Below are 22,569 nucleotides of genomic sequence, written 5' to 3' on the forward strand. Positions count from 1 at the left end.
GCATTCGTTGCTGCTGTAAAAAGTCCAATCGAACCACAATATATCATTCCTAGTAAACGTACTTCTGAAGATAACTTCAGTAATAGTATAAACGGGGGCAATAATCATGTTAATCATGATAATGAATCCCAGCACACGCCGCTCCCTAAGAAACTGAAAGCTGCAACACCTGGTTGCACTTTCAAAGAATTCCTTGCTTGTAAACCCACTGAATTTGCAGGCAATGAAGGGGCGACTGCATCACTGCGTTGGTTAGAGAAAACCGAAGCAGTAATTGCAATAAGTAAGTGTGCCAAAGATGATCAGGTCATGTACGCATCAAATCTGTTTAAAGAAGGAGCACTTGAATGGTGGAACACTGTGTTACAAGCTAAAGGAAGAAATAGGGCTTATGCTATGACTTGGGAAGAATTTAAGAATCTTGTAGAAAGAAAATTCTGTCCTGAGTATGAAAAGGAACAAATGGCAAATAAGTTCCTAAATCATCGGATGATAGGTGTAGATTGTCGTGGTTATACTTCGACATTCTTTGAATATGCTAGAGTGGTACCAACACTGGCTTCGCCAGAACCGGTACTCATTTCTCGCTATATTTGGGGATTAATTGGCGAAATTCGCAATATCGTTAAGGCTGCGAGACCTCGCACTATTGACGATGCTGTAGAATTAGCTAACACTCTGACTGATGAATTGATACGCACAAGAGATGAAGATAGGAAGAAGGAACTAGCTCAGAAAATTACCCAAGGATTTAGGGTGGGTAATAGTAGTAATTTCAAGAAAAGAGGAGCAGGGCAATCTTCAACTTTGCCATTCTGCAAAATTTGCAAAAAGAAACATTTTGGAAAATGTAATAAAATTTGCAATTTTTTCAAAACGATAGGACATCGTGAAGAAAACTGCAGAAAGAAATCCATAATTTGTTACAATTGTGGAGAAGCCGGACATTTCAAAGCAGAATGTCCTAAGTTAGTCAAACCAGTAGACAACAAACCCAAGGCGACCGAAGGAGCTACTAAGAAGAATGCCAAAGCATTCTAGCTAACCACTCAAGAAGCAGAACTCATTCCGGATGTGATAGCCGGTACGTTTTTAGTTCACGACGTTTATGCAAAAGTATTATTTGACTCTGGTGCAAACCAAAGTTTTATAAATACTTCATTCTGCCAAGCTCTTAAGTTACCCTAAACTACCGTTAGGCAGATTTTTACAGTCGAAACCGCGGATGGAAATTCAGTAAAAATCAATCAGGTTTTGCAAAAAGTAGAAATAGAACTTTCAGGTCATAAATTTGCTGCAAACCTATTACCTATGAAATTAGCTGAATTTGATGTGGTATTAGGAATGGATTGGTTAATAGCCAACCATGCTCAAATCATTTGTGATAAAAACTCTATAGAAATTCAATCACCTACTGGAGAAGCAATCATGATTACAGGAGATAAACCTCGAAAGCCACTGAAGTTCATATCAGTAATGAAAGTTGCTAATTATGAACGAAAACAAGGAATAGTATATATGATTTCAGTAATCATTAGTACTAAAGGTAAAGAACTTAAGGAAATTCCTGTAGTCTCAGAATACCCAGATATATTCCCGGAAGATTAACCTGGGTTACCACCAGATAGGGAGGTAGAATTTAGGATTCATCTAATTCCAGGAACTACACCGATAGCCAAGGCACCTTATCGATTAGCTCCTACCGAAATGCTAGAATTGAAGAAGCAATTAGATGAATTACTAAGCAAAGGATTTATACAACCTAGTTCATCCCCTTGGGGTGCACCAGTGTTATTTGTGAAAAAGAAAGATGGATCAATGAGAATGTGTATCGATTATAGAGAGCTAAATAAGGTTACAATTAAGAATCAATACCCATTACCTAGGATTGATGATCTTTTTGATCAATTGCAAGGCGCTAAGTACTTTTCTAAGATAGACTTGCGCTCCGGATATCATCAATTAAAGGTTCAAGAAGAAGACATACCTAAAACAGCTTTTAGAACTAGGTATGGACACTATGAGTTTACAGTCATGCCCTTTGGGTTAACTAATGCACCTGCAGCATTCATGGACATGATGAACAGGATCTGTAAACCATATTTGGATAAATTTGTAATTGTTTTCATAGACGATATACTTATTTATTCAAAAAGTCAGGACGAACATTGTCAGCACTTGCATGCACTCTTAACTTTGTTAAGAAAAGAAAAGTTGTACGCAAAATTTTCGAAGTGTGAATTTTGGCTACAAGAAGTACAATTCTTAGGACACCTGGTAAATCATGAAGGTATTCACGTAGATCCTGCTAAGATAGAAGCAATTACCAATTGGAAGGTTCCGCAAACCGCAATGGAAATTAGAAGTTTTATAGGTTTAGCCGGGTATTATAGACGGTTTCTTGAGGATTTTTCCAAGATAGCTGTACCATTAACTAAGCTAACCTGTAAAGCCATTAAGTTTGAATGGGGACCTAAACAAAAAGAAGCCTTTAGAATCTTGAAGCAGAAATTAACCAATGCTCCAATCTTAGCCTTACCAGAAGGAACAGAAGACTTTGAAGTATATTGTGATGCTTCAAAATTAGGTTTCGGATGTGTGTTAATGCAACGCAAGAAGGTAATTGCGTATGCTTCCAGACAATTGAAGAAGCACGAGGAAAACTATACGACTCATGATTTAGAATTAGGAGCTATAGTTTTTGCCCTTAAGATATGGAGACATTATCTGTATGGAAGTAAGTTTACTGTTTATACAGATCATAAAAGTTTAAGGTATATATTTGGGCAAAAAGAGTTAAATATGAGGCAAAGAAGATGGATGGAAATCCTGAGTGATTACGACTGTGATATTCAATATCACGAAGGAAAGGCAAACGTAGTCGCAGATGCCTTAAGTCGTAAGTATCATGAGAAGCAAAGGCGAGTCCGTGCTCTTAGAATAAATCTACAAGTAGATTTAATGGAACAATTGAAGGAAATTCAGGAAACGGCAATCAAGGACGATGCCGAAGGAATGAAAGGTTACCTAAAAGAATTGGAACAAGGAAATGATGGAATTTGGAAATTCCACAAAAGCAGAATTTGGGTACCTAAACAGGGAAATTTAAGATCTAAGATTTTAGAGGAAGCTCATAAATCTAGGTATACTGTACACCCAGGAAACAATAAGAATTTCTGCTGTTGTTGTTGGGGCTGTTGCTGCTGTTGTTGTTGCTGGGGCTGCTGGTGTTGAGGCTCTTGCTTCACAACCCTGTTTGGGAACATGTTTGCGAAGTGGTTGGGATCACCACACGCGAAGTAGACTCTAGCATTGATCGCGGGTGCCTGAGCCACTTGCTGGCCTTGAGGAGCGGGAAGTAGAGCTTGATGAGCAGTAGCTTGAGCTGGTTCTTGTCGAGGACCTGTACGGCAGTTGGCGGTGAAGTGGCCGTATGTAATAACTCTCATTAAAATCCATAAACAACCCTTTAGAAAAAGGAAAAGAAATTGTACTCAAAGAAAGTTCTAAACAGCAAGAGATGGAAACTGAAGTCAAGAAAGATTCTAGGCAAATGGAAATACAGTTTGAGGAATATTCTAAAGAAATAGAAATGGAAGTAGGACAAGGTTCTAGACCAACTCAGATAGAAATTGGAGAGAGCTCCAACCAAAACCAGGGAATAACTTTTCAGGAGAAAATAGATTTTCTATTGGCAAGCTGTGAGACTATTCAGCCTGTCAATACTAATGTTTTTACCTATCCTATTGAAAATCCACTCCCTATGAATTCTGAACCAGCAATCCCAGAACCAATAGTTCACTCTCAACCTGTAGAAATGGACGAATGGTGGACGAATGATTGGCAATTTCAAAATATTGTCAACGACCCTTATTCCTTTCTTCCACAATTCGATCCAGAACCCCTACCTAATCCACCAATGAGTAACGAAAATATGGCGGAACTTCGCCATTATGGTGAAGAATTGATGGATACAGGAAATAGAATCAGGGAGATAGGGGGACAAATTGCCTGGAAGTATGATGAAAGGGAATTTCGTTTTTAGGACGACAAGTGGTAAGAGATAGGAGGGTGGTAAAACTATAGTTGTGTAATAGTAAAAGTAATAGTGAAATCAGTCTGTAACATAACTACGAATAAAACTTTGTAAAAATATTTGTGTGTAGTGATGCATACTATAACCAATATAAAATGAAATCGAGAAATCGATAGTTTTGACTATACGTGTATTGTAAATTATCTGATTGTTTGTGTATAATTACTATTTATCAGATACTAATAAATAAATTATATATATTATCAGATGGCAAACATTGGTAATGAACTGATAAATGAGGTTAATCAGTCGGAGCAACATCCAGGAGATCAATATATGACTAGACAAGATATTGAAAATATTATCGCTCAAGGGATAGCCAATGCTATTCCAGCATTCGTTGCTGCTGTAAAAAGTCCAATCGAACCACAATATATCATTCCTAGTAAACGTACTTCTGAAGATAACTTCAGTAATAGTATAAACGGGGGCAATAATCATGTTAATCATGATAATGAATCCCAGCACACGCCGCTCCCTAAGAAACTGAAAGCTGCAACACCTGGTTGCACTTTCAAAGAATTCCTTGCTTGTAAACCCACTGAATTTGCAGGCAATGAAGGGGCGACTGCATCACTGCGTTGGTTAGAGAAAACCGAAGCAGTAATTGCAATAAGTAAGTGTGCCAAAGATGATCAGGTCATGTACGCATCAAATCTGTTTAAAGAAGGAGCACTTGAATGGTGGAACACTGTGTTACAAGCTAAAGGAAGAAATAGGGCTTATGCTATGACTTGGGAAGAATTTAAGAATCTTGTAGAAAGAAAATTCTGTCCTGAGTATGAAAAGGAACAAATGGCAAATAAGTTCCTAAATCATCGGATGATAGGTGTAGATTGTCGTGGTTATACTTCGACATTCTTTGAATATGCTAGAGTGGTACCAACACTGGCTTCGCCAGAACCGGTACTCATTTCTCGCTATATTTGGGGATTAATTGGCGAAATTCGCAATATCGTTAAGGCTGCGAGACCTCGCACTATTGACGATGCTGTAGAATTAGCTAACACTCTGACTGATGAATTGATACGCACAAGAGATGAAGATAGGAAGAAGGAACTAGCTCAGAAAATTACCCAAGGATTTAGGGTGGGTAATAGTAGTAATTTCAAGAAAAGAGGAGCAGGGCAATCTTCAACTTTGCCATTCTGCAAAATTTGCAAAAAGAAACATTTTGGAAAATGTAATAAAATTTGCAATTTTTTCAAAACGATAGGACATCGTGAAGAAAACTGCAGAAAGAAATCCATAATTTGTTACAATTGTGGAGAAGCCGGACATTTCAAAGCAGAATGTCCTAAGTTAGTCAAACCAGTAGACAACAAACCCAAGGCGACCGAAGGAGCTACTAAGAAGAATGCCAAAGCATTCTAGCTAACCACTCAAGAAGCAGAACTCATTCCGGATGTGATAGCCGGTACGTTTTTAGTTCACGACGTTTATGCAAAAGTATTATTTGACTCTGGTGCAAACCAAAGTTTTATAAATACTTCATTCTGCCAAGCTCTTAAGTTACCCTAAACTACCGTTAGGCAGATTTTTACAGTCGAAACCGCGGATGGAAATTCAGTAAAAATCAATCAGGTTTTGCAAAAAGTAGAAATAGAACTTTCAGGTCATAAATTTGCTGCAAACCTATTACCTATGAAATTAGCTGAATTTGATGTGGTATTAGGAATGGATTGGTTAATAGCCAACCATGCTCAAATCATTTGTGATAAAAACTCTATAGAAATTCAATCACCTACTGGAGAAGCAATCATGATTACAGGAGATAAACCTCGAAAGCCACTGAAGTTCATATCAGTAATGAAAGTTGCTAATTATGAACGAAAACAAGGAATAGTATATATGATTTCAGTAATCATTAGTACTAAAGGTAAAGAACTTAAGGAAATTCCTGTAGTCTCAGAATACCCAGATATATTCCCGGAAGATTAACCTGGGTTACCACCAGATAGGGAGGTAGAATTTAGGATTCATCTAATTCCAGGAACTACACCGATAGCCAAGGCACCTTATCGATTAGCTCCTACCGAAATGCTAGAATTGAAGAAGCAATTAGATGAATTACTAAGCAAAGGATTTATACAACCTAGTTCATCCCCTTGGGGTGCACCAGTGTTATTTGTGAAAAAGAAAGATGGATCAATGAGAATGTGTATCGATTATAGAGAGCTAAATAAGGTTACAATTAAGAATCAATACCCATTACCTAGGATTGATGATCTTTTTGATCAATTGCAAGGCGCTAAGTACTTTTCTAAGATAGACTTGCGCTCCGGATATCATCAATTAAAGGTTCAAGAAGAAGACATACCTAAAACTGCTTTTAGAACTAGGTATGGACACTATGAGTTTACAGTCATGCCCTTTGGGTTAACTAATGCACCTGCAGCATTCATGGACATGATGAACAGGATCTGTAAACCATATTTGGATAAATTTGTAATTGTTTTCATAGACGATATACTTATTTATTCAAAAAGTCAGGACGAACATTGTCAGCACTTGCATGCACTCTTAACTTTGTTAAGAAAAGAAAAGTTGTACGCAAAATTTTCGAAGTGTGAATTTTGGCTACAAGAAGTGCAATTCTTAGGACACCTGGTAAATCATGAAGGTATTCACGTAGATCCTGCTAAGATAGAAGCAATTACCAATTGGAAGGTTCCGCAAACCGCAATGGAAATTAGAAGTTTTATAGGTTTAGCCGGGTATTATAGACGGTTTCTTGAGGATTTTTCCAAGATAGCTGTACCATTAACTAAGCTAACCTGTAAAGCCATTAAGTTTGAATGGGGACCTAAACAAAAAGAAGCCTTTAGAATCTTGAAGCAGAAATTAACCAATGCTCCAATCTTAGCCTTACCAGAAGGAACAGAAGACTTTGAAGTATATTGTGATGCTTCAAAATTAGGTTTCGGATGTGTGTTAATGCAACGCAAGAAGGTAATTGCGTATGCTTCCAGACAATTGAAGAAGCACGAGGAAAACTATACGACTCATGATTTAGAATTAGGAGCTATAGTTTTTGCCCTTAAGATATGGAGACATTATCTGTATGGAAGTAAGTTTACTGTTTATACAGATCATAAAAGTTTAAGGTATATATTTGGGCAAAAAGAGTTAAATATGAGGCAAAGAAGATGGATGGAAATCCTGAGTGATTACGACTGTGATATTCAATATCACGAAGGAAAGGCAAACGTAGTCGCAGATGCCTTAAGTCGTAAGTATCATGAGAAGCAAAGGCGAGTCCGTGCTCTTAGAATAAATCTACAAGTAGATTTAATGGAACAATTGAAGGAAATTCAGGAAACGGCAATCAAGGACGATGCCGAAGGAATGAAAGGTTACCTAAAAGAATTGGAACAAGGAAATGATGGAATTTGGAAATTCCACAAAAGCAGAATTTGGGTACCTAAACAGGGAAATTTAAGATCTAAGATTTTAGAGGAAGCTCATAAATCTAGGTATACTGTACACCCAGGAAACAATAAGAATTTCTGCTGTTGTTGTTGGGGCTGTTGCTGCTGTTGTTGTTGCTGGGGCTGCTGGTGTTGAGGCTCTTGCTTCACAACCCTGTTTGGGAACATGTTTGCGAAGTGGTTGGGATCACCACACGCGAAGTAGACTCTAGCATTGATCGCGGGTGCCTGAGCCACTTGCTGGCCTTGAGGAGCGGGAAGTAGAGCTTGATGAGCAGTAGCTTGAGCTGGTTCTTGTCGAGGACCTGTACGGCAGTTGGCGGTGAAGTGGCCGTATGTAATAACTCTCATTAAAATCCATAATTAGAATGATAATTAATCAAAAAGGAAACCCTAATTGAGACTCCCAAGTGATTCCGCATAAACCCTAAAATTTTCAGAACAATCGGAATCAGGATCAGGGCCCCTAAAACTCAGGGGGGGATAAACCCTAGTGATAATTATCCATAAAATTCGTTGTCCAATTTGAAATTCGTTTTAAATTTGAGTCATGCAAGCTAGTCCCGAACCCAGCTAGCCTATATAATTAGACTGCTTCCCTTACGGACCGTAAGGGGAAATGGCATACGGTCCGTAAGCGTTTCCCAAAAATCACTATAAATAGCAGACATTGGCACTTGCTTTCAGAAGTTGAAACAACGCACAAAGCTTCTGTGTACGTCAAATTAGAGGCAAAATAATACAATTAAACACACACTGATCACGAAGTGTTGCCGTAAAACAGGGTAATAACTCGATCGCTATTACGATTCATTTTCCGACTGATCAGTATATCCAATGGATGTTTAAGTGCCGCCCACATAGGGTTATACTTTGTCGTTCGTCGTTAAATCGATGGATGTTTAAGTATTGCACTTTGTCGTTCGTCGTGAGAATTTGATCTCGTGAGTTATCGTAAATGCTGTATTGATCACCAACCCGGTTTTGTGTGCATTATTATTTAAATTAGGTTCACAAGGCTAAATCATATTCTGTTCATGTTAAATCTGCAATGTGAGTCATTCTCTTTTTATCAACTGTTTTACAATACACCAAATTATTTTCCAGGATTATAAATTACAGTGATTAAGTTTATGTAATCACCAAATTACAGCCAGTATGTGGGGTATTGTGCACATTACTACTGTTTCTATCACTTTAGGTGGGCGAACCTAAAATTAAGTGATATACGTCATTCATTGGGGCAGCCAATGGTGATATGACCATAGTCACAGATCCGGTCGAGTGACAAATACTGTGGGTAGTTGGTAGATATCAGAAACATATGTAAAAACTCTTAATACTGTAAATTATAATAAACAAGTCATTTTAAATAAATAGAATGATTCACTCAGTATTTCCCGCTGACAAAACCTTTTTCAAACATGTTTCAGGTGATCTATTGTAATTCAGGAAAAGTGCTGGGGAGCATTTCAAGCTTAAGAAAGTAGCTCATTATAAAATAGAGAAATATGTTTTCTAAAAATAAAGATTTCTTAGTAAAATCATGTTATTGTAAATTACCGGGATTTTATCCCGAGTTGTGAAATAAAATAATCAGGAAAAAGTTTTTAGCTTTAAAAAGATCCTGATGATAAAATTCTGCTGCTAAAATCAATTAAATAAATATCACGGGATTTCTGTCCCGCGGCTCCTGAATCGGGTCAAACCGGGTCGGGGGCCGTGACACCGTACATGTTGCAATGCACACAAAATCGGCAGGCGATACCCACTGGGTGATGATAGGTACATGTCCGGCAAGCAGGGTGAGGACCAGTGTAAGCACGCTTTGCAGGCGGTGCTTGGGTAACTGGCGCTGGAGCTGATCGGTGTTGAGGTTGCATCTGAGCCGGTACAACTTGGAGCGGGGCAGCAGTGGTGACCGCACAGTTCTTGTTGCTAGAGTTGCTGTTCTTCCTCTTGCGACGAGAGGACTTTGATGACTAAGGAGCGACGGCGGTTTCAGCGGTTGGTGCGGCGGTAGCTTGGTGCAGATTCTTGGTGGCTTTATCCCAGTAGCCAGACTTGACTCCCTTGTCGTTTATTTCGGCGGCAAGCAGGTAGGTTTCCTCGATTGTTGCCGGTTTCGATGCTTGCACAAAATCTGCGACACAGTCCGGCAGAGCTCGGATATACTTCTTGATCGTCACATCAGCAGTCTTGACTTGATCATGACAGATTATACTGAGCTGCTTGAAGCGAGCAGTTAAAGCAGCGTTGTCACCATCCTTCTGCTTTATATGCCAGAATTTATCCTCCAACTTTTGGCACTCATGGGGAGGGCAAAACTCTTCCAACATGACGTTCTTCAACTCATCCCATGACAGACCATAAGCTGCATCATTTCCGTGTTTATTCCTTTCGGCCGTCCACCAGTCTAAAGCGTGGCACTGGAAGACGCCGGTAGCATTCAGAGTGCGGAGATCGTCGGGACATCCACTCAGGCGCAGGGTGACCTCGATCAAATCGAACCATTTCGCCAGTGAATTATTTCGGTCCGCAAGCTGCATCATTTCGCCAGTGAATTATTTCGGTCCGCAAGCTTTAAACTGCTTGAAGCTGAAAGCAGCTTTAGGGGTTTCAGTCCTGGATTCTTCAGAGGATTTGCTCACATTCTCGTATAGTCAACTCACGATCTGAGGAACAACCTTCGCCATTTGCTTAGCGACGAGAGCAGCAAGGCATTTGTCTTTCTGGCTCTGGCGAGCAGCGCGCAAGTGACGGGATCCAGATGATGACATTGTCTGCAACAGACATCACCATAGGACTCAGTCACAATATAATCGAATCTCACCTCACACGCCTAATACTACTAAGGCTCAGGAACACGATCACGTAAACACATAGGCACATAATCACAGATTCACATAAGCACGGAAGCATATAAGCACGTAAGGCACAGAAGCACAGAAACACAAAAGCACAGAAGCACAGAAACCTATCATTCAAAGTCCACGGGCGTTCGAGAATAGCGATTGCGATTAGCGAGTACACAGTGAGTAGTATAACGTGCGTTCATCCACAAGTAATAACGATTTGTTTGTGACAACAGTCAAATTTGCATGCATCCGTATAATTAATTTATTTTAGTTACGTACTTAATGACTGTGCCTGATTACAACTGACAATTTAAACTGCTTTATGATTTTGTATCATACATACATATGCATCGTATTTCATACAGTCACTCCATTTATTACACACAAACTTTAGTGACATACTTGATGCACAAAGCACAGTTAGCACACTGAGCGGATAATTTAGAAACATGCTGACAATGCCAGCACAAAGACAGACAATGTTTTTGAGGCCAGTATGAGCCAGGGACAGCGTACTATACTAGTATGGAGTGTAGGAAAGTGAGGACCATAAAACTGCGTCACTAGGTGATAGTTAAAGTGCTGGGAAGTGCCAAAAACACACTTTAAGTGCAGAATTCTGCATTTATTAATAAAATTCAGCATTTTAACATGCTAGTAAGGTGCATAATTATGGAAGAATGGTCCTGTATGCTTTCCTAGGTGTCGGGAATTTAATGTGACACAAAAATATATGTAGAAGACACTTTACGGAATAATTAAACACTTTAACGGGACGGTATCCAACCGAACAACCGGACATTACCCGGGACACTAAATTTTTGCCAAACACATTGTTTAATTATTTCTTGGCTAGTCATGATCCCCGAACACCCTAACACCCACTAAATATCAAGTAACTAATATATGTAAGTGAATACTTGGATTTTAACTTGTGCTTACCAACTAGTTGCAAAAACTTACACCCAACCCCCCCCCCCAACCGAATTCGGTCCCAAGAGGACCCACAAGATCATCAACAAATATTTACACCATGCCTCAATCTTGTGCTAGATATTATCCCATTAGTTTATTTGATTGTTACTTGTAGAACTTGACAAAATATATGAATGTATCTTATTAAAGCAAGGCCTAGATCATTCATCATACTTCATATCTTCACACCATCACCCCTCACACCTCCTCCCTCCTCTCGGCCACACCCATATCCGCCCCCACCTCCACCATACCACCACCATCTTCATCAAACTTTGAGTTCTATTCAAGCCTCTAAGGTGATTCAAGGAAGTTGCAACTTGTGGAGCTTCAAAGGACCTTGTTTTTTGCTTGTTCATCATCACTTTTCATCATCTTCTTCACTAGATTCTTCCCTAGCCTTGTGCTAGTAGTAAGCTCTTGTTTAACTCTTGATCATCTTGCTTTTATGGTTAAAAGTTGTAGTAAGACTAGTATGTTTAAAACACTAAAGAAACAAGAACTAAAAATATCAACATGAAGCTTTACATAAAAGATTACTTGGAGATGAAATATTGCTAGTAAAATGTTGTAGTGAACATGTTAATTTTATGATGATTCTTGGTTTTGTGATGTTAATCACCATATGAATCTTGTTAAATAATATTTAGAAATATGATTTAACAAGATTAGAAAGTGGTTATGTGTTACATAAAATGACCACCTTCTAGTTAAAAATGAACTTGATAAAAATGATTTTTCATGAAATATAATTCAACTAGTAAGTTGATGATCTTGTAAATCCAAGAATTTCAAGAGATTTTTGTAAGGAAACCAAGTTAGAGAAGCGGTTTTTGGAAAATCATGGCTATTAAAACACTTATACCATTCTTAGAAACAAGACAAGTATGAGAATATTTTATTTACAAGAAGAGTTCAAGAGTTTTCTTTTTGTAAAAATTGTTACAAGTTGTAAACACTAAATTATTTTAGGAGAATGATTTTTAAAGAAATAGATACACTTTGGGAGGTAACTAAGTCCACTAAAAGCTTTACCAAGTTACTACGCGTTTTCGGAATGTATCAAGTTCATGATTAGTGTGTAACTCATATATTTTTGCTCTTGGTAATATAAAAATTGTTCAAGGATTGATTGTTGATTGATTTTGAAAAGAAAATGATATGCTTAATAGCATGGACACCTCCGTTTTTAGGGGAAACTCTGGCGAAATTTTCTAAAAATCCCGAGACTTAGAAAATATTTTTCCAAACAAATGTTACAAATATATTTTATAACTTGTGTTTCGAATATAAACTTCACCATAATTTTTGTAACAAAATACAAGTGTCGGAGGTTGATTTTCTTAAATAAAAATGGATAAATATATATTTAGAATATATATTTTATATTAAAACGCTTGTGTGAATATTTGTTCGATTTGCGAACTAGTTATATTATTTTAGGGCAAATAATATAACTTATCAAAACCCCATCACAATTACAACTCCAAAATAACACCAAAAATCACAAGGAATGAAATATAAGTTACACGCTTAATATTGTGAAGCCAAACACAAAAAATGTAACTTACAAAATATTCTGGGAAATACTCTTAAAAATATATTTTTGGTAAACGTTACTTTGGATACGAAAGAGGTGAGAATATGATTTTGAACGTATTACCAAGTTATATCATATTTTTGGGACAAGAGAAAATGTATTAGTATTTGGGAAAGTAAAGGTATTTTTACTCGGATTTATTAAGAAATATAGTATTTTTGGGAAAAATATATATTTTCTTGGACTGTATGGTTTTGAATAAAAATAAAGTTTATTTATATATTTCTAAGTGGGACTTAAAGATGTATATATATATATATATATATATATATATATATATATATATATATATATATATATATATATATATATATATATATATATATATATATATCCTTTTGGATTAACACACCGGAATACGACGCCACTACATGGCTAGATAAACAAATACAAGAATACGAATGACCATGTATGAAATACCCCATCCTTGGGAAGGAAATACGAATACAAATACATGAGAAGTATTACTACAAAAACATTGTTTAACAAACTATTCCAAAGGTCCAAGTTAAAATATTCATTATTTTAACAACTAATTATATAACTTGAAATAATATCGGAAACACAAGAAACGTAACTCAAAAACCTTCATACTAAGCAAAGGCACAGCCCGTTCGTCTAATAGACGTTAGTACACTGTAGGTAGTCGTGTTTGCGGAGGAGACTTGTGTTACACATACTGAAGACGCAATACTGTGAGTTCATGTCCCCCTTTTCTCTTAACTGTTTTCGGTTTTACAACTTCGGGGGTGAAATACATGTTACTATTATTACGGAAATTTTTATACATCGTATGGTTAGCTTAAGGAGGGCATACTACTTAGATCATGTGAGTGGGTAGGCGGCTACTAAAGGCCATTAATCCTCATCGTAGGACCGAGGGACATGAGTGATAGATCTATTTGGGTGTAGCGAGCCCCACTCCTGAGTCCGCGGAATGGACCATGTGGTGACTATGTCTTACAGCCGAGGCCCGGTACAAATCTGCTAGGTTTGAGTCTTCCTGCATCACTTCACACATATCAATGGCCTTGTAAACCATTGGTGATCTCTTTTTCCTTATTGCTACATACCAGGGACTTACATACATATTTACAACGTTTCAAAGGTTTATACATACACACAAACAAACACATGAACTCGCTTAACTTTTGTTGATGTTTTTCAAACTACATGTATTTCAGGGAAATTTTAATGGATCTGGCGGGCGTTGGAAGTTTTTATGCTGCGTTAAGAATAAAGATGTCATCCATGGTCTTGAGTTTGGTTAATGTGTCTTATTCCTGGACGAGACACGTCTTCCAAAACTTGGTGTTAATCATTACCTTTTGACGAGTTTTTAATAAGCTCATAAACAATTTGTATGATTTGTAAATCTTGAATTTGGAGTCTACATTTTAAAACGGTGTTGTAATGTTTTATACTTATGTAATGGATGACAAACCTATGGATTTTATCATATAGTTGATGTTATGATTGAATGCAATGATATTAAGAAAGTCACACCATAATCACGCTTCCGCAAAGGTCAGGGTGTGACAGCTTGGTATCAGAGCCTCGATCATAGCGAACTAGGATTCTTTCTCGAGTCTAGACTATGATCATCAGGGCTCTCACGAAAATATTTTCAAACATTTTTACATTGCATACAGTCAACGTCCAGATCCAGGAAACAAACACTTCTACAAAAAAATGGCACAATTACACATTCCAAAATTTATGTTTATAATTCAGCCTTAGAGGCTGAGGGAGGATCAGTCTTAGAAACTGAGGGATTCAATCTTAGAGACTGAGGGAGGTTCAGTCTTAGAGACTGAGGGAGTTCAGTCTTAGAGGCTGGGGAGGTTCAGTCTTAGAGACTGAGGGGTTCAATCTTAGAGATTGGGGAGGTTCAGTCTTAGAGGCTGGGGAAAAGTTTAGTCTTAGAGACTGGGAGGTTTGGTCTTAGAGACCAGGGATTTAGTCCTAGAGACTGGGGAAGTTGGTCTTAGAGACCAGGGAGTTGGTCTTAGAGACCAGGGAGTTGGACTTAGAAACCAGGGAGTTAGTCTGAGAGACTAGGAAGTTCAGTTTGAGAGGCTGGGTGGGATAGTCTGGGGAAGACTAGGAAGATTATTTGCTTACATTGTTATCACATACATGCTTAATTGCTGATTATTGATAAATGTGCATATGTGAAAACTGTTTGCATACGCTAACTGATAGTGATTACTGTGGAAATACATACTATGACTACCATGTACTAATACACATGTCGCCTTGATAAAAAAGGAGGGTTGTCAAACATTGATGACCCTATGGCCGTCGCCACAAATAATGAGACTGCACCTGCGCCGGAGATATTTATGTCAGACACTGAGAGTGATCCTGATATGCCGACCCAGGGCAAGGACGACTTACAACTGTCCGCGCTACCAGATTTTGGGGATGATTTATCCTTGCTGAAGGCTTCTCTGACAAGAATCCTCCTGTTACACTTGTTCCGGACCATGACCACTTCATCACTGGTCATTCCGATAGTGAACGCTCCATGGCTCCGATCCTTGACAATACGCCTCATGTGGACTTTTCCTTCCAAAGGGTGGCTCCTCGACGAATAGTCAATGACGTTGACATGACTATTGATGGTCCTCCTGACGACATCCATGGTGATGGAAAGTTAGATGAGAACGCTATTACAAAATTCACTTCTGGAGACCCCTATTAGCAAGCTATTCCCTGATTCTAGTATGCACTCGATTTTAGACTCCTTTGAGTCTGTAACATCTGCAGCCGTACAAACGGCCGGATTATAGCTTTCTACTACTGACATAGACGACGACATGACTGCGACACTATCACCCGCTCGAGGCACACACCGTTACTCAACCCAGAGCCTGCTCCTGAGCCAGCTCCTGTTCCTTTTGGGTCAGCTGGATGTTGCACCTACTGATCCTGCACCCTTGATTGATCATGACCCTGTTTCTTTTGGTTTACCAGACATTGCATCCATTGTACCCGACCCAGTACCTGCACATAATGATCTTCCTATCAGTTGAGACGTTTGTTCCTGCACCTTCACCCGCTGATGTTGCTCTTGTGAAGACCGACGTCCATTGCGCCAACATGCCTATCGCTTTCTTTCAAGACATACCCGCACCCCGGGAAGTTACTCCAGGTCAGCACCTGCGTAACGATCCCATTTGCTACAACATTTTCCCCGACCTCATAGGCCGCACCATTTGCTGCATTCACCGCCACAACACTGGACGAGCCATTTCGATGGTTCCTATGATACACTATGCTGATTTTAGGCCCTTGCCATCCCTTACATTATGGAGGCTACAACACGGGATGGGTACTTCTGTAACATCAGCTACAGTTGAAAATACGAGTCGCAGAGTTTTGGAGCTTGAGCTGACACCACATATTGTCAGTATACTTTGATCCTCCGCATTTATCAAAGATTCCTCTTGCACTCTCACCTGCTGCTATTACGCCTTCCCAGGTTTTTGATGCCCGTTTCTTTACTATCGAGCGGCAGACCTGTTAATTACTTCGACATACATACAAGCTCGAGGAGGGATTCACGCATGTTAACAGTTTACTTTTCTTTCCGCCTCCACCTCAGACACCAGTATGGTGGTTTCTGGATTATGCGAATTGCATTACATTTGGGTAAGGACACTAATGATAAGCCAGGATTGTGGAGACCTTTAAAGACCACTTCAGATTATGAGATCTTGAGACATTGATATACTTGTTGGGCAAGGGTAGGGTGACCCTGTGACCCTCTCGATGTGATACATTTTGAAAAACAATACAATTGCGGTCGGAGAATAATGAGAAGCCAATCATCATTAAACATGTGACAATACTTCGTGACCAATGACCAACGAGGGCTCCGTCGCTATGTCTTCGTTAAGCACGTTATTGATCTATATGTGCGTGCTATAATTATAATGCTACGTGTTTGCTTGCTATGCTCTCATTAAACATGATTACCAAATTACTTGGTTATGCTAAGATTACGCCATTACTTGATTGGATGGTATGAGGACCTATTATGTGTATGTACATATGACCACTAAACAACTGAATGCACTTCCTGAACAATAAGACCTGACCTAACCAGTCTTCTTCTTAGAAGATGTCGATGCAAGGGAACATCGCTACCAACAACCCTCCGCCAACAACAGCGGCAAAACTACAAGAGCGCATCTCACAGGCCATTGCCCAGCTCGAGGCCCTTTGCTCCGAACACAGCAAGGGCTGCACCTACAAGCAGTTCTTAGACCACAAACCTTGAGAATTCGACGGCACCGGGGGTGCCTTAGCCTTCGTACGCTGGGTTGAGAAAACGGACTCAGTCTTACGATTAAGCCAGAATATCAGGTCACGTACATAGCTGGACTATTTACAGATGGGGACTGTCATGGTGGAACCTTCAGGTTCAGACAATGGGCGAGACTACTGCGTATGCTTTGACGTGGGATGAACTGAAGGAACTGATGCACAAAAGATATTGCTCTAGGGCAGAAGTCCAGAAGTTGGAAACTGAACTGTGGAACTTGAAAATGGAAGGACCAAAGATAGATGAGTATGTGCAGAGATTTAACGATTTATCACAAGTTGCTACGCTCCTGGTGGGACCAGAGTTTAAAAGAATTGAACGTTTCATAGGGGGATTAGCACCACCGATTCTAAGCCTGGTAACAACATCTAAACCTTCAACGATCACCGAAGCTATCGACACAAGTGTGGCTCTCACTGAAGAAGCGGTTAGGCTAGGAAAATTTTCCAGTAGGGAAGAGACAGAAGAGACGCCTGTAGAGCCATCGGGAGATAACAAGAGAAAGCTCGCGAATTTCAAAAAGATTACTCGGGTGAGTAACAAGAAGAAGGCAAAAGACTACATGGGTATCCTACCTAAGTGCGACAATTGTCTACGTTATCATGTCGGGCGATGTAAATATGGAAAATGTGATAACTGTGGTAAGAGGGGGCATCCCAAGGAGACCTGTAGGCAAGGTACTGAACGTGGAAATAAAGGCCAAGATGATAGCGAGAATCACGGAGGAGACAGCGGCAACGACAAAGGCAGGGCGAGTGACAAACAAAAACGTGCTCAAGGTTGTCTTAACTGTGGGAGCAAGAAGCATTTCAGAAAATACTGCCCTAAGAAGAATCAGACACAAGGATAAAAGCTCAGAAGCAGAGCTAGGGGAGCACCCTAGGAATCCAAGCGTGGATACCGGTACGTCCCATATACTCAACGTTATGCATCTGTGTTACCAGATACTATTGCAAATTTTAAGCTTCGCATCGCTAGAATTTAAGAGTATACTTGGTTGAGTAGCAAATAAGTTAGATAACCCGTACTCGGTAGAGCTAACTAATGGAAGCTAGTGGGAGTCAATGAAGAAATTGGAATCGGCAAGATAGAACCGGGAGAACGTGAGTTTACACTTGATCTACTGCCAGTTGAGTTAGGAAGCTTCGACGAGGTAATTGGGATGGATTGTTGCCAAGCGATCGAGCGGGGATCGATATCCGCATCCCGATAGCGAATGAAGGAACGAACGTGACTCCTGAAGCAGGATACGCCTTTACAAATTACTAATTGCTGAAAGGCACGAAAGTTGTTGTGTAAGGATGTGCTGTTTTCTTGGCTCATGTCGGGGACAAGGGAGCCGAAGAACCAAAATTAGAAGATATTCCCGTAATAGGGAAATATCCTGAAGTCCTTCCCGAAGACTTACCAGAATTATCTCCTCAACGATTAGTCGAATTTCACATCAAATTGATTCCAGGCGTCGCGCCCATAGTCAATGCACCTTAACGACTTACACCTTCGTAGATGCAAGGATTGGTAGTGTAACCTCAGAAGTTGATAGAGAAGGAATATAACAGACCAAAATTCCCTTTTGGGTAACCCCAATTCTGCTCATCAAGAAGGATGATGATTTTCAAATGAGCATCAACTACCAGAAGCCAAATGAGCTAACCCACAAGAGTCAGTAACTCTTGCTGAAAATTAACGAATTTCTTAATTAACTAACTGTGAGGATCCAACTACTATTACACGACTGATCGATGATCGAGTGTCATTAGCTGTGAATTCAGGAAGAAAGTATACCAGGGAAATTGTGGGACAATAACTTGTTTTAACGTACACAAGAATGGTGTTTCCTACACGACGCATGAAACAATTCTACACCAACTACTAAACCTTGAGGATCCAGAAAACATATACTTAGGACCTTTGGGAACCAGGTCCAAACTCGTAAAGGTTGTTATTTAGGAACCATATCTGTTAACCCAATCAAACACCATTAACCTGACATATATGCCATTTCAGTTAATAAAACAGAAAGTACTTAAATTTCTTTCGTTGAAATCTTCACTTTTGCTTCTAGCGAGTAGATGTTTGCATCTCTACTCCCCTTAAAGTAGTTGCATCACGTTGATTTTCTTCGCTGAGAGCGAACACACATTTGCTTCGAATACTTGGTCATTTCTTCATTTTAGCAGATATGCATTGTTTCATTACTTGGAAACTCACATGTTACGCATGCACCATCTGCTACGCATGCGGTTTCATTTCAAACGCTTCATTGAAGTTCAAATATTATGTTACTAAATCCAAATTACTGGTTTGTGATTCGAATGACCTACATTATTGTAATCGTTGGCTCTTTTGCTATCACGACAACACACTCTCTTGAAACTTCTTTTATTCCAAATTACATTCATGGTTTATTTTGTTACCATGCCGAGAATTCCTTTGTTGATACATACGTTTATTGTCGGGTTACACTGAAACTAAGTTCAATTGCTTGAACCTGTCCATTTCACATATTCAATTTAAGATGCCATATGATGTGTTGAGAGCATCCTATTCAAACATTTTGCAAAGGTTCTTTTGTTTCGATACCCTGCGGTGATATTTTCACAGAATTGAAGCTTGCGCTAATTTGGTTACTCACTTCATACACGGATTTAAATTATTTAATTACTAATTTGCTCTAAATCCATCTTGTTTATCACGATTAAAGCGGTCACAACACAGTTGTGTGTTAAGGCAAGGGTACATAAACTCATTTCATAAGCTCAATGTACCTCCTAATGATTCTTTCATTGTCTATCGAATACCTTGCGCTACTTGATATTTTTCACCTTCGATCAAAAACAGTGGCTTTTGATGTTCCGTATCCAACTAGAAACTCTATGGTAAGTCAAATCTTCAGACTTGTCTCAGTACACTTTCATTTGATTTCAGGCACGGTGAACTTGTTCAGTCACCACTATTATTGAATCTCGTCATTTCAATACCTTGTGGTGTCAGTAGCTTGTGCTAATCATGGTCAACTGTTTCACACAAAACTACATTAACTTTTGTCAACTTGTCTTATAAACATTTCTGATGCAACTACGAATTAAAAACAATGATACCCAGATTCGCTTGTACCCCACTCGGTGTATTTTCACAATTCGAGAATGTCAACACACAAATCCTTACCATTTACTTACTCGAAAGTTGACATGTCATTTTTATCTCCAAGTTGTTGATTTTGATTTCATATAGCGAATGCTGTGGTTTGTGAAAATTGCATACTGTGACCAATCGCTTGAAAATCCTATTGGACAAAACTCCTCTTTTGCGGAACCCCTGTAACTAGATTACACTAGACTATACGTCGATACGTCTTGTACCTTCGACACCAAATGCTAAAAGTACATACCTTTTAACCATTGGATTCGTGTTGTTATATATATTCTTGGACTCCCCTGATGTGAATAAGGTTTAATTCGGTTTTTGTGATTATATACCTCAGTATTGCCCACATACATACACGCATAATGTAACCCTAAGGAGTTAAGGTAGTACAAATTTCGAGGACGAAATTTTCTTAACAGTGGGAGAATGTGACAACCGTCAAATTTGCATGCATCCTTACAATTAATTAATTTTGTGCTTAATGACTGTGTCTGATTACAACTGACAATTTAAATTGCTTTATGATTTTGTATCATACATACATATGCATCGTATTTCATACAGTCACTCCATTTATTACACACAAACTTTAGTGACATACTTGATGCACAAAGCACAGTTAGCACACTGAGCGGATAATTCAGAAACATGCTGACAATGCCAGCACAGAGACAGACAATGTTTTTGAGGCCAGTATGAGCCAGGGACAGGGTACTATACTAGTATGGAGTGTAGGAAAGTGAGGACCATAAAACTGCGTCACTAGGTGATAGTTAAAGTGTCGGGAAGTGCCAAAAACACACTTTAAGTGCAGAATTCTGCATTTATTAATAAAATTCAGCATTTTAACATGCTAGTAAGGTGCAAAATTATGGAAGAATGGTCTTGTATGCTTTCCTAGGAGTCGGGAATTTAATGTGACACAAAAATATATGTAGAAGACACTTTACGGAATAATTAAACACTTTAACGGAACGGTATCCAACCGAACAACCGGACATTACCTGGGACACTAAATTTTTGCCAAACACATTGCTTAATTATTTCTTGGCTAGTCATGATCCCCGAACACCCACTAAATATCAAGTAACTAATATATGTAAGTGAATACTTGGATTTTAACTTGTGCTTACCAACTAGTTGCAAAAACTTACAACCAACCCCCCCCCCCCAAACCGAATTCGGTCCCAAGAGGACCCACAAGATCATCAACAAATATTTACACCATGCCTCAATCTTGTGCTAGATTTTATCCCATTAGTTTATTTGATTGTTACTTGTAGAACTTGACAAAATATATGAATGTATCTTATTAAAGCATGGCCTAGATCCTTCATCATACTTCATATCTTCACACCATCACCCCTCACACCTCCTCCCTCCTCTCGGCCACACCCATATCCGCCCCCACCTCCACCATATCACCACCATCTTCATCAAACTTTGAGTTCCATTCAAGCCTCTAAGGTGATTCAAGGAAGTTGCAACTTGTGGAGCTTCAAAGGACCTTGTTTCTTGCTTGTTCATCATCACTTTTCATCATCTTCTTCACTAGATTCTTCCCTAGCCTTGTGCTAGTAGTAAGCTCTTGTTTAACTCTTGATCATCTTGCTTTTATGGTTAAAAGTTGTAGTAAGACTAGTATGTTTAAAACACTAAAGAAACAAGAACTAAAAATATGAACATGAAGCTTTACATAAAAGATTACTTGGAGATGAAATATTGCTAGTAAAATGTTGTAGTGAACATGTTAATTTTATGATGATTCTTGGTTGTGTGATGTTAATCACCATATGAATATTGTTAAATAATATTTAGAAATATGATTTAACAAGATTAGAAAGTGGTTATGTGTTACATAAAATGACCACCTTCTAGTTAAAAATGAACTTGATAAAAATGATTTTTCATGAAATATAATTCAACTAGTAAGTTGATGATCTTGTAAATCCAAGAATTTCAAGAGATTTTTGTAAGGAAACCAAGTTAGAGAAGCGGTTTTTGGAAAATCATGGCTATTAAAACACTTATACCATTCTTAGAAACAAGACAAGTATGACTGTGTCTGATTACAACTGACAATTTAAATTGCTTTATGATTTTGTATCATACATACATATGCATCGTAT

This window comes from Helianthus annuus, chromosome 8, assembly GCF_002127325.2.
Source record: "Helianthus annuus cultivar XRQ/B chromosome 8, HanXRQr2.0-SUNRISE, whole genome shotgun sequence".
Lineage (NCBI taxonomy): Eukaryota > Viridiplantae > Streptophyta > Magnoliopsida > Asterales > Asteraceae > Helianthus > Helianthus annuus.